The sequence below is a fragment of the Microcebus murinus genome, chromosome 19 (assembly GCF_040939455.1).
Source record: "Microcebus murinus isolate Inina chromosome 19, M.murinus_Inina_mat1.0, whole genome shotgun sequence".
Lineage (NCBI taxonomy): Eukaryota > Metazoa > Chordata > Mammalia > Primates > Cheirogaleidae > Microcebus > Microcebus murinus.
Window position 1 is genome coordinate 22,221,572 of NC_134122.1, and position 21,705 is coordinate 22,243,276.

The 21,705-nt window shown below is 53.4% G+C and overlaps 2 protein-coding genes across 6 annotated transcripts in view; both read right to left on the reverse strand.

The window, feature by feature from the left end:
- The window catches only part of PSMG3 (proteasome assembly chaperone 3), a 418,234-nt gene that overhangs the window by 174,864 nt on the left and 221,665 nt on the right, over positions 1-21,705 (reverse strand). The window lies entirely within an intron of this gene.
- The window catches only part of MAD1L1 (mitotic arrest deficient 1 like 1), a 383,346-nt gene that overhangs the window by 1,240 nt on the left and 360,401 nt on the right, over positions 1-21,705 (reverse strand). The window lies entirely within an intron of this gene.

The following is a 21,705-nucleotide window of genomic DNA, read 5'->3' on the forward strand; positions in this document are numbered from 1 at the left end:
GCTGTGGATCCCAAAGGCAGGCAGATTCAGGTGTGTGCACCACGCCAGCCCCACAGACAAGCCATGCCCGTCCTGTAGGGCCCCAGTGAGCCCACCCTCCACACCCATCCCAGGGCTCTGAGCCCTGCTCTCCTCTGACTCTGTCCCCTTTGGCATTGGAAGGGGCCACATCTCCACTAGACCCACCTCAGCAGTCACCAAGGCCTATTAGAACAAGCTGAATGAACTCCATGTGCTGATCAACCTCTGCCATGTTTGAATACCGCCCGGTCGCCAGGTGCCTTGTAAATCACTGTAATTAGGGCTGTTCACTTAAAATCCGAGCACAATTTTTTAAAAAGCAAATTGCTCAGGACGACATGCTGGCTGTGGCTATCAGTATTTATGGGGCCACCTGTGCTGTCTTCGGCTCCCTCTCCTCCCAGTGTCTGGGCGGCTGAGCTGCCACCTGTCTAGTCTGCAGCATACAAGCCACAGTGTGGCTGGCAGGTGCCTTGGGGCTACCCAGACACTCAACCTTAATGAAGACGCTTGCGGCCTGTCAGTTGGCAGCTGCTGTGCTCTGGCCTGGACCCTGCCTGGCCTGGCATCTGCCGCCCCCGGAAAGCAGGGCAGCCTGTCCGGAAGGCCGGCCCAGCACTGGAGGCTGGGGTCTGGCTGCCACAGTGTGTTGCCACACAGCAGCTAGAGAATGGTCGCATGGAGGCTCACTGGGGTGTCACGAGCAGTGGTGCGTGACCTGGCTTCCTATTTCTGTAAAGCAACAGTGAACGAGTGAAAAGCAAAATAAAAAAGGCAATACTATTTACAGAAAATCTTAAGTACTTGGGTATAAATCTAACAAAACCTGTGCAGTGTCTGCATGCTGAAAGTTACAAAACGTTGATGAAAGAAATCCAAAGAATATTTAAATAGAGAGATACAATGTTCATGGATTAGCAGACTTAGTATAGTAAATATATCAATTTCCCCAAAACTGATCTGTAGGACTAGTCTGATTCCTATCAAAACCTCAGCAAGAATTTTTTTTTTGTAGACAAAGTCCTAGAATAGCCAAAGCAGTTTTGGAAAAAAACAAAGTGGGGGGCTGCTCTTCCCAATGAGCAGGTGCGCCGTGTGGCCACCGTACAGCACTACATGGAAGCTACATGTGCAGATGTGGGGGACGGAACAGAGGAACTCGGGGAGACCCACACAGACACGCCCCAACCACTTTTTAACACAGGTGCAAAAGCGATTCCATGGTGGAGGTGCAGCCTTTGCTGCGAGTGTGTGGGAGAGGCTGGACAGCCACAGTAAAAAGGAAACATTTTGAACTAAACCTCACACACATATAAACTTTAACTCAAAAGATATCATGAACTTAAATGTAAAACATAAAACAATAAAACTTGAAAAGGGAGAAAATCTCCAGGATCCAGGAGATTTTCTAGGATCCAGGCAAAGAGATCTTACACTTGGCACCAGAAACACAATCCATAAAATAAAAACGCATAAACTGGACCTCGCCAAAATTTTAAAGCTTTGCATTGTGAAAGACCCTGTTAGGATGAATAGACAAGCTACAGACCGGGAGAGAGTCACCCATCCAACAAAGGACTAGCACTGACTCAGGGCCTGGTGCACAGGAGTGGCGCCCACGCCCACGTGTGGCTCTCTGATCGCCGTCTGTCCCCCCACCGCACAGGCAGGCCTTTTCCGTCTTGTCTCTGCTCTACTCCTAGGACAGACCTCCCGGAGCAGGAGGGTAACCTGGGCACGGAGACCAGGCTGCTGCACCAGGAGGCCACCACACAGCTGGGGCAGTCTGTGGATATGCTGATGGTGCCTGCTCAGGGCCACTTCGCCCAGGTGTTCTCAGAAAGCCACCTGTCGCTGCTCCCGCTGGCTTTCCTGAGAAGCTCCCCTTGTTCCAGATAAGAAGCTGCAGGTCCAGGGCAGGCACGAAAACCCCACCTTTGGATCTGCAGACACCACACACCCAGCTGGACACAGCTCCAGGTGTCTCTGCCTTCGGAGGCCATCGTTCCTGCCTCTGGTGTTCTGCCAGCCTGCTGCTCCTGAGCCGGGGGTAGGGAATAGAGTCTGCCGTGCAGGGGGACAGGAGCCCTGGGGGAGAAGGGCAGTGGGAGGCCCAGAGAGGACAGGGCTGTGTTTACAGCTGCTTCCTGAGCCATACGCTGCGAGGACAGTGTGGGTGCCCATCAGCTGGGGACCAGGCCCCACGGAATGCCCAGCATTCCTTGCTTCAGCCACCTCGCCCCAGCATGCATGCCCACGAAAGACCTCCAGGTGACAGTCTGTCCACAGACTGCAGTGCCACTCGCCCCAGCCCTCTCCTGGTGGCGCAGCTGCCCGATATCTGGGGCTTTGGAGTCCACTAGACCTAGTGTCTCACCTTGGCTTGGCCACCCAGAGGCTGTGACCCCAGGCACAGTGACAACCCTGAGCCCTGGCCACACACTGGGGTGGCTGAGTGGACTAAAGGAGTGAGGTACGTGAGTGCACGGGCCCAGGGAAATGCCACATGATCTGTGGCTGGGGAGAGCCTGTGCCCATTTCAGCCTGGTCTGCAAGACCTAGGGCTGCCCCGTGGCACATCCCACGGTCTCTACTGTGACACAAGCTGCTGCCGCCTTGTCCCCATCCTGCTGCAGAGGGGACGGGTCTTCTGTCAGACCCTGGAGGCCCCTGGGGTCCCCACAGAGACTCTCCCGCCATGACCCACAGCCCGGGAGACAGGCTTCGCCCTCGTGAGGACGGCGGCCGCTGCACCGTGGGAACTGGGCTGTGTACAGATACCCACTCTCACCGCTGAGCGAGGGGGATTTTCTGCCTTGATGAGGCTGTAAGAAAATCAAAGTGTTTCCAACTTCAAAAGAGTATCTGGGTTTCTCGAGCCCAGAATCTGCTGCGTTCCAGGTGCTTTCACGCAGGTGATCTGGGGAGGGCAGCACAGCTGGGGCAGTGAGGAGTGACACCCTGTGCTTGCGCCACACCGTGCATGCGCTGTCCCCCACAGGCATGCGCGCACACAGTGTGCAGAAGACCCTGAGAAGATACATCGCAGTGTGCACAGTGGTTAACCCGGAGTGCTAAGACAAAGGGTTCATTATAGGTCTCGCTGTTTTCCAGATGTTTTTACTTTGCTATGTATTTGGAATTAGCAACAGATTATAACTAAATTATATCTGCAAGAGTTGGTTAGCTCTGAGACACACAGACGCACACATTCCCTGCTGTGGGACATGCAGACACCTGGTCCTCCCTGACTGGCCGAGGCCCAGGGCAGGGTCAAGGTCTGGCTGCAGACTCTTGGAGCATCTTGCCACAGCATCCTGTGGTCACCTGTTGGGCCTGCAAGTGCTCCCCTGCAGGACACGCCACTGGTGGGAAGGTTCCTCTATAGGCTCACTGAGGTGTCCTGCGCCTGGAGTGCCATGCCGGCATCACGGCTGGCATCTCGGCTGGTGGCACCGTGGACACTAGGCGTGAGTCAGAGCAGGAGCTGGGCCAGCAGGCAGCGGGGGCACTGGCAGGTGGCCATGCAGGAGCTGGCTTGAGGCTGTCTGTCATGGGGCTGGTGCTAGGATCAGACACATGGGCACCCAGGGGTCAAGGGGCACAGCAGGGCCGGCTTGAGTGAATCACAGGGACAGGGTTTCATCGTCCAGCAGAACTAGTGTGGAAGGGTCTGTGTCCTCCTGTTCACAGAGCCACACCAGGCTGGCACAGATGCCATCTGGCAAGTGGAACCAGCACAAAGGTGGACAGTAGCTTCCTGCCATGCTCGTTGACCTTGCCACAGAAGAAAGGCCATGGGACCCTGCCCTGCCGTGTGCTCAGCACTCCAGGCCCTCAGACGAGTGTGTTGGGGATAAACAGGATGATGGTGACACGCATATCTCATCCTTCCAGCTGACGGCTGCAGCCTGTGGTGCAGCCATGATGGGTTGTGCCTGTGTTCCTGGGTGGCGACTCACACGCCCTCCACCGGTTTGCAGTACAATTCAACACAACATTAGCCAAGGAAGCCGCCCACGTGTCTGTGACAAGTGCAGGAGCCAGTGAGAGGGGCAGATGGGCCGGGTGAGCTGCCGATGCCGCCAGGGAAGCTCCTAGGCCCAACTTCACAGAGGTTAGAGCCTTGGTGACCAGTGAGCCCCAACAAAGCCATTGGGGTGCTCTGTGGCCTGGGGTGAAGGGTTGTGCCGGCATGAAAGTGTCCAGCTTCGTAAGAGGTGGCAGCAGGTGGCCTCTAAGTGGCCAGTCTGGCCTTCAGGAGGGGTCAGGGTGCAGGGCAGCCCCTTATGTGGTCCTGGCTTATGAGCAGAGAGACTCGGAGGCAGCAGAGCCCCACTGATGGAGGAGGCCAGGTGAGGCCCAGGGCATGTGGGCTCCAGAGGGAGGGGAGCTGAGTGGTGACTGGTGCAGGGAGTGGGCGGTCAGGAGCGAGGGACCTCCCATGAGATGGCTCCAGAGAAACTGTAACCTCTCAGGGAGAAAGGACTTGGACAGGACGACAGGCAACTTCGCAGATGGTGGCACTGTGGTGGCAGAGGTCAGAGGTCAGACAGAGAACACAGGCATGGGGAGCCCCATTGCCCCTCACCTGGCAGGGCTGTGCTGAGTTTGATGGGATGAGCCATACCTGGAAAATGGGAGGGAACAGCTGGGGGGGGGGGGCTGGTGTCAGCCTCCTGGACAGAAGGTTCTAGACTGGGGGCTCCCCTTGCCCTGCTCCTCCACCCCTGATGGAGGCCTGAGGAGCCCTTGAGAGGACGCCACGGTGGTGAGCATAAGGGTGCAGCTGAGGCCCAGAGCTGACATGAGGCCCGAATGGGCCACGCTGTCACCTGGGCTGGGCTCACTGGGGCACCGGCCCCCACCTCCCTGCCTCTGGGACAGAGTGTGCAGCCTCAGGGGCCTCCAGAAAGCCTGAACCCCCAGCCCCTGAGCTGTGCCCTTCCCTCCAGCAGCCTGATGACACCTGGCCACCCTGACCCTGCAGCCCACCTGGTTCCAGGGAGGCCTCCTGGTGAGTGACCACTGCCCCGGTCATCTGGGGTCTGTGTCCTGCAGAGATTGACCCTGTCCGCCCCGGAAAGGCAAGCGCACGGCCCAGCTGAGCCAACATGGTCACGCTGAGTGGCGGCTGTGACCTTTAGTTGGGACTGACCGTTCTGTTCTTTCTTCAACATTTTATTTTCAAATAACCATAAACTCACAAGAAGTTCAAAAATAGTCCAGTGTCCATGTACCCTTCACTAGCCCCCAACAGTACTCTCACGTGGCTGTGGCATGGTACCACATGTGGAGGCTGACACTGGCCCGGCACTGTTAATGGGCACATGGGCCGTGTCACCCTCCTGAGCACACGGGCGAACAGCCCTGTGCGGTTTCCACATGCACACAGGTCTGGACACTGCAGACTGCAGTGAGAGTGAGGACGCGCTGGGCCACTCTGTCAAGGCCGAGCAGTGAGACAAACGAGGATCACAGGCGCCTTCATCCTGATGGGGCTGCCAGGGGTCAGAAGTCAGCACTGGTGCCAGCTTGGCTGCCGCTTGTCTTCATGACCTTAGTGGCAACAGTCTTTATCCCAAAGGTCAGGAAAGCGGAGGGCTGAGCCGGCGCTCCATACATTGCCATGTGCATCTTGGGACTGTCGGTGCCACCACGGTCCACAGCTGGTGAGGCTAGGATGCAGTGACACACCCTGCAGCGCGTGGCTCCAAGGCTGACAAATGTATTCCAAACCCAGGCTCTGTGTAGTCCCACATGCTGTGTGGCCACCGTGCTGTGCACGCTGATGGCTCTTTGGGCACCTCCGCTGAGCGAGTTCCTCCTCCATGCTGGCAAGAGGCTCCTAGCGTGTCCAACTACCCCCTTCGCTATGGGCTCTGCTGCCTGTGACCAGCCTGCTATGCTGCTGGCCCGAGGCCCAGGTAGGCAAGGCTCTCCTGCCACGCCCTGCACGGCCCTGCCCACAGCCCTGGGCTCACACTCATCTCACTGGTGTCCCTTGGGGAGTAGTGACAGTTGGACTCAAAGGAGGCCTTGCTAGATGCTGCCAAATGAGTGAAGGCACAGAGGGACGTGGCTGCAACTGGGTCAGGACAACATGGACAGAACGCTGAGAATAAACCCCCGGCACGAAGCTGCGGGAACGGAAGCTGGCAAAGACCGCGTCCATCGGGGAAAATAGCTCCAACGATTAGCATTGCCTAATTGTGCCGAGGACAAGCATCTAAATGCCGCGCACTCTAATTACACCAGCGCTACTGGGATGCATCCCCGGCTGGGTGACCTGTTCCCTCAAGAGTGATTGGCGGGGAGGGTGAGGCCAGGCACCCTAGCAGTCGCAGAAAAATCTCAAACCAACAATTATTATTATTATTATTCTATTTATACAGCTCCCCCTCACACGCGTTCCACTTTAGAGCGGCTGCAGCTGCTCCTGCAGCCTCCAGGGGGAGGGGAGCAGAGGGGACGGGGGTGGGGGTGTGGGGTGGGGTGGTGGTGGGGTTGGCCTGCGCAGTCACTTCTAGCAGGTCTCATCCACCATAGGTGGACACGAGGGCCACGGAGGCCACAGAGAGCCTTGGGAGCAGGGGGCAGGAGCAGAGAGAAGAGGGCCCGGGGAAGGCTGGAGACAGGAGCACACCCATACCTGTGTGCATGTGTGTACATGCAGGAGTGTGCACATGCATGTCTACCTGTGTGATTTGTGTATGCACATGAGCATACACATATAGCTTATGCATGTGCACCTTATGATTGTGGGAATTCATGTGTGTGTGCATATGTGCATGTCCATGCATAGCCATGTGTACATGCATGACTATGTACTCCGTGTGTGCATCCAGCTTGCACGATGGGGACAGGTGGCTTTACCATAATGCTTACATTTCCACTTCAGGCCCAGAGAGGGTAAGGGCCTTGCCCCAAGCCACACAGTGACAGAGGACCAACGAGGGGCCCGCAGCCTGGTCAGAATAAAGAATCGCTAGTGAGGAAGGCATGTTGAAAGCCAAGATAAGTCAAAAGCTCTTGCACCATACAGCCAAGTTGTGAATATAAACGTGCTATTCTAGTGAACACGCAATGGTAAGAAAGTGAAACTGCCTTATATGGAGGTATGGAGAAAGTTTTACTGGTCTGCATAGAAGATCAAACCAGCCACAACATTCCCTTAAGCCAACGCCTAATCTAGAACAGGGTCATACTCTCTTCAATTCTGTGAAGGCTGAGAGAGGTGAGGAAGCTAGAGAAGAAAAGTTGGAAGCCAGGAGAGAGTGGTTCATGAGGTTTCAGGAAAGAAGCCATTTCCAGAACATAAAAGTACAAAGTAAAGCAGCAAGTGCTGGCATAGAAGCTGCAGCAAGTTATCCAGAAGATCTAGCTAAGATCACTGATGAAGGTGGCTACATTATACAACAGAGTTTCAATGCAGACAAAAAACAGCCTTATCTTGGAAGAAGATGCTGTCTAGGACTTTCATAGCTAGGGAGAAGTCAAAGCCTAGCTTCAAAGCTTCAAAGAACAGGCTAACTCTCTTGTTAGGGGGCTAATGCAGGGGTAATTTTAAGTTTGAAGCCAATGCTCATTTAACCATGCCAAAATTCTTAGGGATCTCCCAAATGTTGCTAAATCTACTCTGCCTGGTGTCAATGAAATAACAAAGCCTGAATGATAACACATCTGTTTACAGCATGGTTTACTGAATATTTTAAGCTCACTGTTGAGACCTACTGCTCAGAAAAAAAGGCTCCTTCTGAAACATTACTGCTCATTAACAATGCACCTGATCACCCAAGAGCTGATGGAAATGTACAAGGAGAGTGATGTTGCTTTCAAACCTGCTAACACAGCATCCACTCTGCAACCTTGGATCAAGAAGTAATTTCGACTTTCAAGTCTTACTAATACAAGACTTATTATTTAATAAATACATTTTGTAAGGCTATAGCTGCTGTAGACAGTGATTCCTCTGATGGATCTGGACAAAGTAAATTGGAAATCTTCTGGAAAGGATTCACCATTCTAGCTGTCATTAAGAATATTCATGATTCATGGGAGGAGGTAAAAATAGCAACAGTAACAGCAGTTTGGAAGAAGCTGACTCCAACCTTCACGGATGACTTTAAGGGGTTCCAGACGTCACTGGAGGAAGTAACCACAGACATGGTAGAAACAGCAAAAGAACAAGAATTAGAAGTGGAGCCTGAAGATGTGACCGAATTGCTGCAATCTCATGACGATTTCAAATGGATGAGGAGTTGCTTCTTTTGGATGAGAAAAGAGCGGTTTCTTGAGACAGAATCTACTTCTGGTGAAGCCGCTGTGCATATTGTTGAAATGACAATGAAGGATTTAGAATCTTACACAAACTTAGTTGATAAAGCAGTGGCAGGGTTTGAAAGGACTGACTCCAATTTCTAAAGAGGTTCTACTGTGGGTAAAATGCTATCAAACAGCATCACATGCTACAGAGAAATCTTTCATGAAAGGAAGAGTCAATCAACATGGCAACAACTTCCTTGTTACCTTATTTTAAGAACTTGTCACAGCCACCCCGAGCCTCAGCAGCTACCACCCTGATCAGTAAGCAGCATCAACATTGAGAAGCCAAAAGATTATGACTCGTTGAAGTCTCAGATGATTGTTAGCATTTTTTAGCAAGATATTCTTAAAGTACGTAAATTATTTTTAGATATAAGGTTATCACATTTTTAATAGACAACAGTACAGTATAACTTTTATATGTATGGGGAAACCAAAAAATTTGTGTGACTTGCTTTATCACAATATTTTATCATAGTGGTCTGGAACCTAATCTGCAATATTTCCAAGGTAAGCCTGTATCAGACAAAGTAGATTTCAGAGCAAAGAATATTACTATGGAAAAAAGCCATATCATAATGATAAAAGAATTAATTTATACATGAAACAAAAACTGATAAACATGCAAGACAGAATAGACAAACTCATAATTATAGTCAGAGATCTCAATATTCCTCTATCAATACTTGATAAAATAGGAAAAGAGAAAATTGGCAAGGATGTAGAAGATTTGACAACACTATCACAAAATTTGACCTAATTGGCCAGGCGCAGTAGCTCATGCCTGTAATCCCAGTGCTCTGAATGGTTGAGGAGAGAGAAATGCTCGAGGCCAGGAGTTCAAGACTAGCCTAGGCCACATAGTGAGACCCTGTCTCTATAAAAAATTAAAAAAAACTTAGCTTGGCATGGTGGTGTGCATTGGCTACTTGGGAGGCCAAAGCAGGAGGATAGTTTGAACCTAGGAATTCAAGGCTGCAGTGAGCTGTTATCATGCCACTGCAGTCCAGCCTCGGTGACAGAGTGAGACCCTATCTCTAAAAAATAACAACAAAAACCTTGATCTAATTGATACTGATATTACATTCCCACAGAATACATGTTCTTTTTAAGTATACACAGAGAACATTTCTATAGATAACATTCTGAAGTGACCTTAAAACAAATTTCAGTAAATTAAAAAGGATTGACATCATTCAGAGTATGATCTATGACACAGATCATTTAATTCCATGACAATGGAATTAAATTAGATGACAGAAATTAAATAACAGAAAGATATCTGAAAATTTTCAAAATATTTAGAAACTAAATACCAGAAATAATCTATGGGTCAAAGAAGAAATCAAAAGGGAAATTAGTAATTTGAACTGAACAAAGATAAAAACAAAATATCAGAATTCATGGGATGCCACTAAAGCAGAAATGAGGGGAAACTTAACAGCACTAAATGTTCACGTTAAAGAAGAAGAAAGGTCTCAAGACAATGACTGCAGCTTCCACATTAAGGAGCTACGATAAGAAGGCAAATCAGGCCCGCAGTAAGCAGAAGAAAGAAAATAAAGATCAAAGTACAAATCAGTGAGATAGAAAATAGAAAGGCAGCAGAAAGAATAAAACCAAAAGCTGTTTCTTTTAGAAGATTAACAAAGCTGATAAACCTCTGGCCAGACCAATTCGGAATAAAAGAGAGAAGACACAAATTACTAATATCAGGAATGAGAGAGGTGACAGCAGCACAGATTCTGTGGACGTTAAAAGGACAATAAGAGAACATTATGAACAACTTAAGCCAATAAATTTGAAAACTTAGAAAAAAACAGACAAATTCCTTGAATGACACAACCTACCAAAGCTCACCACAAAAGACAAGGACAACCTGCATAGCCCGATGTCTAGTTAAGCAACAGAATTTGTAGTTAAACCTTCTCAGGAAGAAAACTGAAAGGCTAGATGGCTTTACTAGTGAATTCTATCAAACATTTAATGAAGAAATCATACCAAGTCTACATAAACTCTTCAAGAAAATTTGAAGAGGAGGAATGCTTTCCAACTCATTTTATGAGAACAGCATTACTGTGATATCAAAATCAGCAGACATTATAAGGGGGGGGGGAAGCCCCAAAACTACAGAACAATAGTCCTCAGGAATCTATATGCAAAAACTCTAAACAAAATGGTTAGCAACTCATATCCAATAGTATATAAAAAGGATAATGCATCATGACCAAACAGGGTTTCTCCCAAGAATACAAGGTTGGTTTACCACTAGAAAATCAAAGTAATTGAACATATTAACAAAGTAAAAAACAAAACCATATGATCATCTTAATAAATGCAAAAAAGCATCTGAATACATCCAACATCCATTACTGGAAAAATAAAATTCTCAGCAAATGAAGATTAGAAGAGAATTTCCTCAGCCTGATGAAGGGTATCTATGAACAACACACAGCAAACACTATGCTTAGTAGCTTAAGATCAAATGCTTCTCCTTCAGATCAGCAATAAGACCAAGATGTCCACTCTTAACAATTTTATTCAACATAATCCTGGAGGCTATAGGAAGTGAAATAAAGCCAGAAAAAGAAATAAAAAAACATTCAGTTTGGATAAGTAGAAGTCCAACTGTCTTTACTACAGGCAAGATCACTGTCTAAGTAGAAAATCCAATCAAATATACTAAAAAGCTATTAGAACTAATACATGAGTTTAGCCAGGTTGTTAAATAAAGAGATCCATATACAAATGAATTTTTTTATATGCTAACAATAAACTAAGAGGATAAAAACAATTCCTTTTTAATAATATCAAAATCTGAAATACTTAGAGATAAACCTGAAAAAGACATGAAATTCCTACACACTGAAAATGAGAAGGCATTGCTGAGAGAACTGTTCACAGATTGGAAGATTCTATATTGTTAAGATGTCAATTCTCCCCAAAACGATCTTTAGAGTCCATGTAATCCTAATCACAAGCTTTAAAAAAAATTTTTTTTTTTTTGTAGAAATTAAAAAGCTGGGTCTACAATTCATGCGGAAATGAGAAGAACCTAGAGTACCCCAAACAACTTTGGAAAAAGAACAAGATTGGAGAGTGAACACAGTCTGATTTCAAGGCAGTAATGAAAACAGTGTGGTAGAGGCATAAAGACAGCTAAATGGATCAATGGAAGATAATAGAATCAAACGTGTATGAACAAGGAATGTTTTACAAAGGTGCAAAGGCAATTCAGTGAAGAAAGGACAGTCTTTTTAATAATTGATTCTGGATTAATTATATATCCATATGCAATAAAAAATAAAGAAGAAATTCAATCCACATCTTGTACCGTATCAACTCAAAAGGGATCATGGACATAAATATAAAATTTAAAACTGTAAGACTTCCAGAGGAAAATAATGGAGCAAATCTTTGTGACCTTTGGGTTGGGTGAAGATTTCTTATGACACCAAAAGCACATTCAATAAAAGCAAAGATTAAGTTAAATTTAATCAAAATTAAAAACTTCTGCTCTTCAAAATGCACTGTTAAGAGAATGAAAAGAGAAACCACAGACTAGAAGAAAACGTTGGCAATGTGTGTATTTGATAAAGAATTTGTATACAGAATACACAAAGAACTCTCAAACTCAATAAGAAAACATATAACCCAATAAATCATGAGCAAAAGGATTTGAACAGATACTTCACCAAACAATGGCAAATAAACACATGCTCAATGTCACTAGTCATTAGGAAAATGTAAATTAAGACCACAAGGAGACTGACCTCTCAGAGTGGCTGGCAGTAAAAAGACTGATCCTATCAAGTCCTGGGGAGGACGCAGAGAAACCAGAACCCTCCTGCACTGCTCAGAGAATGTGAAAGGGCACAGCCACCATGGAAGACAGTTTGGCAATTACACCTACCACGTGATCAAGCAGCTGCATGGCCAGGTATTTATTCAACCCAGAGAAAAGGGAAGGGACGTCCACACAGACTCGTAGGTGAACGTTCACCGTGAACCTCATTCGCGATAGCCCTGAACTGAGACAACTGAAATGTCCATCAACAGCGGGGGATAAACACACCGCGCTTTGTCCATATAACTTTTTTATTAGCAGCAAAGAGGAACGAACTTTTGATACCCATAATAACATGGGTAAATCTCAAAATAATTATGCTGAGTGGAAGAAGCCAGACAAAAAAGATTCTATTTATGTAAAACTGTAGAAAACGTGAACTGCTCTGCAGTGACAGAAAGCACAGAAAGGTCGAGGTCGCCTGGGGTGGGTGGACCAGAAGGGGTGGGGTTACGGGGCCCAGGAGTCTTTGGGATGGGGGTACATTCACCACCTCGGCTTCATCAATAAAGCAGGTTAACCAAGGGCACCACATAGGCACAGACGCGCTCTCCTTCCCGTCCCAGTGAAGCAGGCGGGTTTAATGTGCCCGTGCCGCTGCCCCCTGCGCCCACTGCTCCCTCTGCGTCCAAGCTGCTGCCCCCTACACCCACTACTCCCTCTGTGTCCATGCCGCTGCCCCCTGCACCCACTGCTCCCTCTGTGTCCAAGCCGCTGCCCCCTACACCCACTGCTCCCTGTGTCCATGCCGCTGCCCCCTGCACTCACTGCTCCCTTTGCGTCCAAGCCGCTGCCCCCTGCACCCACTGCTCCCTTTGCGTCCAAGCTGCTGCCCCCTGTGCCCACTGCTCCCTCTGTGTCCATGCCGCTGCCCCCTGCACTCACTGCTCCCTTTGCGTCCAAGCCGCTGCCCCCTGCACCCACTGCTCCCTTTGCGTCCAAGCTGCTGCTCCCTGTGCCCACTGCTCCCTTTGTGTCCATGCCGCTGCCCCCTGCACCCACTGCTCCCTCTGCGTCCAAGCCGCTGCCCCCTACACCCACTGCTCCCTTTGCGTCCAAGCTGCTGCCCCCTGCACCCACTGCTCCCTCTGTGTCCAAGCCGCTGCCCCCTGCACCCACTGCTCCCTCTGTGTCCAAGCTGCTGCCCCCTGCGCCCATTGCTCCCTCTGTGTCCAAGCCGCTGCCCCCTGCACCCACTGCTCCCTTTGTGTCCAAGCCGCTGCCCCCTGCGCCCACTGCTCCCTCTGTGTCCAAGCCGCTGCCCCCTACACCCACTGCTCCCTTTGCGTCCAAGCCGCTGCCCCCTGCGCCCACTGCTCCCTCTGCATCCAAGCCGCTGCACCCTACACCCACTGCTCCCTTTGCGTCCAAGCAGCTGCCCTGTACCCACTGCTCCCTCTGCATCCAAGCCGCTGCCCCCTGCGCCCACTGCTCCCTCTGCGTCCAAGCCGCTGCCCCCTGTGCCCACTGCTCCCTCTGCGTCCAAGCCGCTGCCCCCTGCGCCCACTGCTCCCTCTGCGTCCAAGCCGCTGCCTTCTGTGCCTACTGCTCCCTCTGCGTCCATGCCGCTGCCCCCTGCGCCCACTGCTCCCTCTGCGTCCAAGCCGCTGCCCCCTGTGCCCACTGCTCCCTCTGCGTCCAAGCCGCTGCCCCCTGCGCCCACTGCTCCCTCTGCATCCAAGCCGCTGCCCCCTGCGCCCACTGCTCCCTCTGCGTCCAAGCCGCTGCCCCCTGTGCCCACTGCTCCCTCTGCGTCCAAGCCGCTGCCCCCTGCGCCCACTGCTCCCTCTGCGTCCAAGCCGCTGCCTTCTGTGCCTACTGCTCCCTCTGCGTCCAAGCCGCTGCCCCCTGCGCCCACTGCTCTCTCTGCGTCCATGCCGCTGCCCCCTGCGCCCACTGCTCCTTCTGCATCCATGCCGCTGCCCCCTGCACCCACACTGCTCCCTCTGCGTCCATGCCGCTGCCCCCTACACCCACTGCTCCCTCTGCGTCCATGCCGCTGCCCCCTGCACCCACTGCTCCCTCTGCGTCCATGCCGCTGCCCCCTGCACCCACTGCTCCCTCTGCGTCCAAGCCGCTGCCCCCTACATCCACTGCTCCCTTTGCGTCCAAGCTGCTGCCCCGTACCCACTGCTCCCTCTGCATCCAAGCCGCTGCCCCCTGCGCCCACCGCTCCCTCTGTGTCCAAGCCGCTGCCCCCTATGCCCACTGCTCCCTCTGCGTCCAAGCCGCTGCCTCCTGTGCCCACTGCTCCCTCTGCGTCCAAGCCACTGCCCCCTGCGCCCACTGCTCCCTCTGCGTCCAAGCCGCTGCCCCCTGCGCCCACTGCTCTCTGCGTCCATGCCGCTGCCCCCTGCGCCCACTGCTCTCTGCGTCCATGCCGCTGCCCCCTGCGCCCACTGCTCCTTCTGCATCCATGCTGCTGCCCCCTGCACCCACACTGTGCCCACACTGCTCCCTCTGCATCCATGCCGCTGCCCCCTACACCCACTGCTCCCTCTGCGTCCAAGCCGCTGCCCCCTGCACCCACTGCTCCCTCTGCGTCCAAGCTGCTGCCCCCTACATCCACTGCTCCCTTTGGGTCCAAGCTGCTGCCCCGTGCCCACTGCTCCCTCTGCGTCCAAGCCGCTGCCCCCTGCACCCACTGCTCCCTCTGCGTCCAAGCTGCTGCCCCCTACATCCACTGCTCCCTTTGGGTCCAAGCTGCTGCCCCGTGCCCACTGCTCCCTCTGCGTCCATGCCGCTGCCCCCTGCACCCACACTGTGCCCACACTGCTCCCTCTGCGTCCATGCCGCTGTCCCCTGCACCCACACTGTGTCCACACCGCTCCCTTTGCACCCACGCAGTCGCCTCCTTGCGCCCACATAGCTCCTTCCAGCACCCACACTCTCTCCCACATCGCCCTCTCTCGGGCTTCTTGTGATCATTCCAGTTTCACCACGGCTCTGACCAGATTGCAAATTAGTCAGAGGAGGCCTGGGAAAGGTGTGGCAGGGTGGCCTCACAGCCCAGTGGGCTCTCTGCAGCACCCGGAGGGCAATTCCTCCCTCCTCCCAGTCAGCAAGTGCAAGTGGCCCCCAAGTAGCCCAAAGGGCCTGTGGCGACCATCCTGGCTGGTTGGGCCCGAGCTCAGAGAGGGCCAGTGACCACTCCCTAACACACAGCAAGTCGGGTCAGGGCTGGGAGGAGGCCCGCCACTCCACTCCCTTGCTGTGTGACCCTGGGTAAGCTCTTCCTCTCTCTGAGCCCCAGCTTCCTCCCCAGTAAAATGGGGCTAGCACCCCCATCTCACTGGCCCGGAGCGAAGGAGAAGCGGGAGACAGAGGCTCGGCTCCGTGCTGGGCAGGAGTAAGGGCACAGTAAACAGCAGCTACGTTCCAGTAGCGCTGATTTTCCCAGTCAAGTGATCCTGGAGCCAACGCGAACAGGGACCTGCTGCCCACAGCCCCCACACATGAGGGCACAGCGGGCTCAGGAGTGAACTGGGGCTAGGGTCCCCACCCCAGCCTGGAGAGGGGCGGAGAAGCCTGGGTCTAAGGCAGGACACGCCACCTGCCATCGCCTAGCCCCTGCGCGGAGGGGCTCTCACCCTGCCCAGTGGCCCCACACCTGGCCAGAGCCCTGCCACCCACCACAGGTTCCACTCACGTATGACCAGCTGCCTCCATGCCCGGCGGCAGGGATGTCCTGTCCTTGCTTTTGGTGGGTGATGAGAGGGTCCTTCCTAGGACGATGACTCCACTGTTGTCTATGCCGGGGTCAGAGGGGCCAGCGCAGCATGTGGCCCAGATGGGTAGGATGTGGGTGGAAGGCCTAGGATGGGCTTGACCTGGGTCTGGGGTGGCGGTCACCTTTTGTCCCCTCCCAGGACAGACACTCTGGGCCCTGAGGAAGCCTCCGCCTCCTGCTTTGCATGTCCCTCCCTAGGAAAACACCTGCCTGCCCAGTGACATGGCCTGGGGAGTGGCTTGGCTCTGGGGCCAGCAGGCCTCGGAGAGGCTAGGATGGGGATGGGACCAGCCTGTTCCCTTCTAAACGGGGCTGGCAGCAAATCTCTAGCCTGCTTGGGGTCTTTAAGAAGGTGCCCCAAAGCGAACATCTTGAGGAAGCAGAGGCAGCTCCATAGGACTATGGAGGGAGAGATTTTTGGCTTAGTCAAAGGAGTAACTTTCTAAAGTTTAAATGGGTGAAGGACAGAATAGACAGGCTTGGGAGGCAGCAGGCTTCTGTCTCAGAAGTTCACACAGCCTTGGTCCATTTGGCCTCCACTTCCTTTCTGGCCATGAACTTTCGGCCCACATGGGGACTCATGGCCTGACAGCAGGCACTGCTGCCCTACAAGCCTGCGTGTGCACGTGTGTACATGTGTGCACGCATGTGGCTCACTCAGGACAGCGTCAGGGCCCGTCCATCCCACTCAGCCTGCAGCAGACGCTGGATGCAGCCTCAGAACCCTACTCAACACAGAATCCGGGAAGCTACCATCAACCAGCTGGCACTGGCCGACGAGATAAAACCACCGGCCAGCCTTTCACTACTGCCCAAAGTAAGGAAGGACTTCATGCTGCCCTCACTCTCTGAATCTGCCAATAAGGAGGGCCACACATCATCCCCTTCCCCATCCCCAAGCGCAACCATGACAGATGTCTGGGTGGTGGACAGGGGCTGGTTCTCAGCTTTTTAAAGCTCAGACGGTGGAGGGAGGTTGACACCAGGCCAGCTCCTACCATACCTCAAAGGCACAGGCTGGCCTGCCTGGGAATACCCGTGGCCAGGGCCCAGGTTCCAGCCCACACACCCTGCCTGGAACCGGCCCTCAAATCGCTGCTGGAAGATGAGCCAGGCGGTGTGAGACCCCTGCCCTTGGTCACACAGACCTGGGTACAGACCTGTTCCTCACTGGCCCCTTGACTGCCATGACGGAGACGTTCCCTAACTGGAGGGGATCCGATACTCTTTTCATGTGACTTTGGCCCAGAACACAAGGTCTGCCCCCGCCTGCGCCTGCCTGAAACCTGCTCCCCCGGTGCATAGTGCTGCTGACATGAGCACCCACAGCCCCGCTGCCAGCATACATGGCCCCACTGTCAACACACGAAGTCCAGCTGTCAGAAATGTCGTGGATCACCTGGATGGACAAACTCGTGTGCACCAGCAAGCCCCAGCACCAGGCTACCTCCTCTGGAGAGCCTTGCCTGATTGCTGAGCTCCTGTTGGATCTGGGAGATGCCTCTGTGGTCTTCACGCCGGGCTATACAAGCAGCTGCTGTATGAGCAGTGGAGCAGCGTCATACACTTGCATCAAACCCCCACAGCAGAGAGGGCTTCTGTGGGGCCAGGGTCTTACTTCCCCTATAGGGCAGCCAGGGGCGAGGCATTGTCTCCCCATACAGACCTGAGCTGCCTCCCTCTGCTCACACACCAGGTCCCATACCAGACCGGGGTGCAGATAGCTGAGACCCAGGCCTGGCGCTGATGAGTGGACAGTCCCGATGGCACAGCTGACTGTGGCCAGGGAGCTTGGCGTTTCCATCTCTGGGCCGCAGCAGCTTTCCCCGGTGGTGGCTGGTGGGGGTGAACATTGGCAAGGCTGATCCCAAAGGCCTCGGCCTGGAGTGGCTGTGCTTCACGGGGTCCTACTGGGCTTGGGGCACGTGGCTGAGGGCCTGGTGCTCGTCTGTTGCTGAAGCTGCCAGAACGTGTTGCTGCCACCACCACCGAGAAGCACATTTCACTGGTCCTGGGTTAAAAATGTCCCCATGAGTGACGTGAGTTTTCAGACAGTCAGATCCCTTCGGTCACTCTGACTCGGGGGCGAGGGTGGTTCTCCTCGGCTCTGCTTCTCGCCCGGAGGAGACTCGCCTGCACTGGATGTGGCAGAGGCAGCCCGGCGGGGCTGAAGACTGTCTTACACTGGCGACAGGAATTTGTTGCTTTGTACCAAGTTCAGATGCATCTAGAAGCTTCTGTCCTGAGCTCCCAATAAAGATGACATAACTGAACACAGCTGCTGAGCACCATGCCCTCCTCGGCCCGGCTGCTCCTGCCAGCTGTGAGTGCCCCAGGTGAATGCAGAGTGTCCCTGTCACTCATGACACAGGCCCACTGCCCTCCAAAGTCTCCTGGCCAGTGGCAGGTTGGTGACAGCCTGGTTCCCATCTAGTTTTCAGCCAAATGAATGCCAGGCCTGGATGGACGGACCCAGTGGTTGGCCGAGCCTAGCGCTGTCCTCACATGACCAGAGTGGCCGAGGCATCAGGACTTGAATGCCAGATGCCATGTCTACTGGCTTCCTGGACTCCTCAGGCACACAAGGGACTAGGGTGTGACTGAAGGTCTCAGCCCTCCCTGATCGTGGAGAGGGGCATGCATGGCTCCCTCTCAGGCAGAACTCTGACTGTGACGCTGCAGCTCCCTGTCCCACTGTGGGCTGGGGCCTCCGTGTCCTTACCTGTGACATGGGAAGATCTCACCTGTCCACTGGGCAGGTGCCTCTGCCCTGGTGCAGGTTTCCCTCTCTGAGGGGGTTCCTGTCCCTGCTGGGGTCACACAAGGGTGGCCAGGCGTGACTGCGTCCTTACTGCCCCCGCACCCCTCGCGGGCATTCCTGCCGCCGCCTCAGTGTGGACGACCCACTTGCCCCTCCGGCGTCAGTATCATCTGCAAATTGCCTTGTTTTTCATCTTTGGCAGGGCTGAAAATTTGATCATGAAAGAGAATTTTCTTTTTTCTTTTTTAATTAGTACTTGGTAATATCACCAAGCTGTGAGTTTATGGCTTTGTAGATCTTGTGTTTTTGACACTAATTACTCACAAAGGCTTTTCGAGATGCATTTCAACTCTGTGACTGCCATGCCAGTAATTAAGCAACAGATTCCATGTTGCACACGTGCCTTGCCCACCTGTGCCCCCAGCTTCCATGTGGCCTCGCCCCCGAGGCCCGAGGCAGCTTCCGAGGTGGACTCGCAGTCGGTATTGCAGCCTCAGCCGTGGCTGTGCTCTCCACGTGGGATCCTGCTCCAGACTCCTGGGTGTGGGGAAAGATCCTGAGTCCACGTTGCACCAAGCTCCCTTCCCACGTTTCTCCCTGTCACCTCCCACCCCAGGCACGTTCCTCTTCCAGCTGAGTGCCTGTAGCCACTGGGAAGGGGCTGAACAGGACGTGCCTCTGCACCTCTGCAGGCTCCGTGTGAAACTTCCGTCCGGGCACTTATCCGATAGCCTTGCGTCTCCCTGCACAGGGACTTGGAGACTTGGGGCACTGCTGGGCTATGTCCTGGAGGGCAGGGTTGGGTGGACACGAGTGAGGGCCCTGTCCATGTCTGCCTGCCCTGTTGGTGCGCATGCCAACTTGGGGCTTGAGGGCTGTGTGGGCTCAGGAGCTGGCTGCGGTGAGTTTGAGGACAAGGAACTGTGCCCGTTGACTGTCGGGTGAGGTCCCAGTGCATCCTCCCAGCACAGCCTGCTTTGGGGCTGACAGCAGATTGGCAGCCGGACTTCCCCGGAGAGTGTGTTCCCTGAGTGTGTGTGGAGCCTCCAGGGACCGCCTGGAGGGTGCAGGATGAGTTATCCTCCGTCACAACCACACATGATCCCCGATGACAATCCCTGACAAAATCCCTGACTTGATAGGTCCCCGACAACATGATTTCAAAATCCTTGCATTTAGGGTCTGGATACTTTCAGTTGCCCACATTCCTCTCAGAGCTCATTGCTTTCATTTTGGACCCTACAGGATGATACTGTTTTGGTCTCAGAGTTCTCTGCTTTCCTGGGCCTTGCAGGGTCTCTGGCAATAAATCAACTAAACAGGGTAACACTCTTCCCTCTTGTTTTCAAGACTCAGGCTTGGCTGAGGCTGACTTGAAGGTTGCATTTGGGGCAGGAGCCCAGGTGGGGTCTGAGGGTCCCAGGCTGTCACCAGCAGCTCTCGAGGGCACCAGATGTGGCTCCACCGGGGAGAGTTTTATTGGCCTGCCCTTCTCTGACTGTGCTCAGGGCTTCCTTAAATACAATTGGTTAGTCACGGTTTAATGTTCTTTACTGCAATGCTATTTTAAGATGCAATTAAAACATCTCATTGCCAAAGTGCATGGTTCCTACTGGGAGGTTTTTTCTTCCTAATATGAAGGAGTCAAAAACAAAGACTCAGGAGGAGACTTGTGCTCAGGACACATTTCTGAAATGGTGGCTTCGTTTTGGCTCCGTCTCCCTGGAGAGAGTGCCTGGGACAGCCCATCGTGGGGAGAAGCCCGATGGGGACCACGTGAAACTCGAAGTCATTTCCCATGTGGACAGCGGCCGGGCGGCAACTCCAGCCAGCGTTAGGAAAGTTAGAACCTCCCTTCCCTGCTGGCCTCTCAATTTGTGCCAATTCCAGCCTTAGCCATTCTTTGTTTATGAGGAGAGAGGAGTTGGAGACACGTGGGAAGAGGAGGGCTGAGCACATGCTCTGCAGGGACCAGGGCTCAGGACAGGCAGCAAGTGGGGCCTGCACTGGACATTTGTACAGATCAGCTCACTTTCTGTGATTAAAAGGCAGCTAAGAAAAACCAACTATTGCAGATGTGTCTTGGCCAGAGTCTCTGGGCCTGGCACACAGCTGGCCCTGCTCAACTCAAATCTTGTGACGGAGCTGTGCACATCAGGGCAGCCAGGCAGGGCACTCCCCAGGGACCCAGCGGCGTGAACACTATCTCCTACCCCTGTGACCTGGAGGGAGAAGCACAGTGGCCTGACATGCTCCCCTGCCCAAGCCTCACACCCTAGGAAAAAGGCACCCAATAGGGTGCTCTGGCTCCAAGAGTAGCCTAGCAGCATGAGGGGTGGCAAGAGGGGCTGTCTTGGGATTGGTAGGAGACCCAGAGAGAGACCCTGACACTTGAGGTCTGTGACTTAGCCGGCACTTAAGATGCCACCCTGCTTAAGGAGCTTCCACAGAGCCCTGGGGAGGGCACGGTGGTCCAGGGACGATGCCCTGTGGCTGCTGCATACCTGACACCTCCCCTAGCAGCCACCTTCCCCTGAGGTGGGTGGGCCTAGCCCTTCTTTCTCCATGGTTATACCCAAGACCACCTGGTGTGACCTAGCGCAGGCTGGGCACTGTGCAAAGAGGGTGCCCACATCTGATCCCATTGGACCCTTTCAGAGCTTCTGGAGGGAGGTGGGGGAGGCACATGGGCTTGGGCTCAGACAGAACAGGGCTGTGTCCTCACCAGCACAAGCCTCTCCACCTCCTGAGTGTCTGTCCTCCTCTGCAGACAGGCAGGGAAACCTGCCTCGAAGGGCTGCCCAGTTGGGATGGAGGGAGACAGTGTACCGCCAGCCAGTGAGTGGGCAGAGAGCATGGCCGCTGTACCGCCATCCAGAGCAGGACGGTGGGGGCAGGGGAGCCTCACACTGGGCACAGGGTCTGTGTAGCCAAACTAGGGGTGGGGGGCAGCCTGACTGCAGCAGAGATAGCAGAATGAAGGGGCTCCCATGAGGCAGACACACCGACCAGCCAATTAGC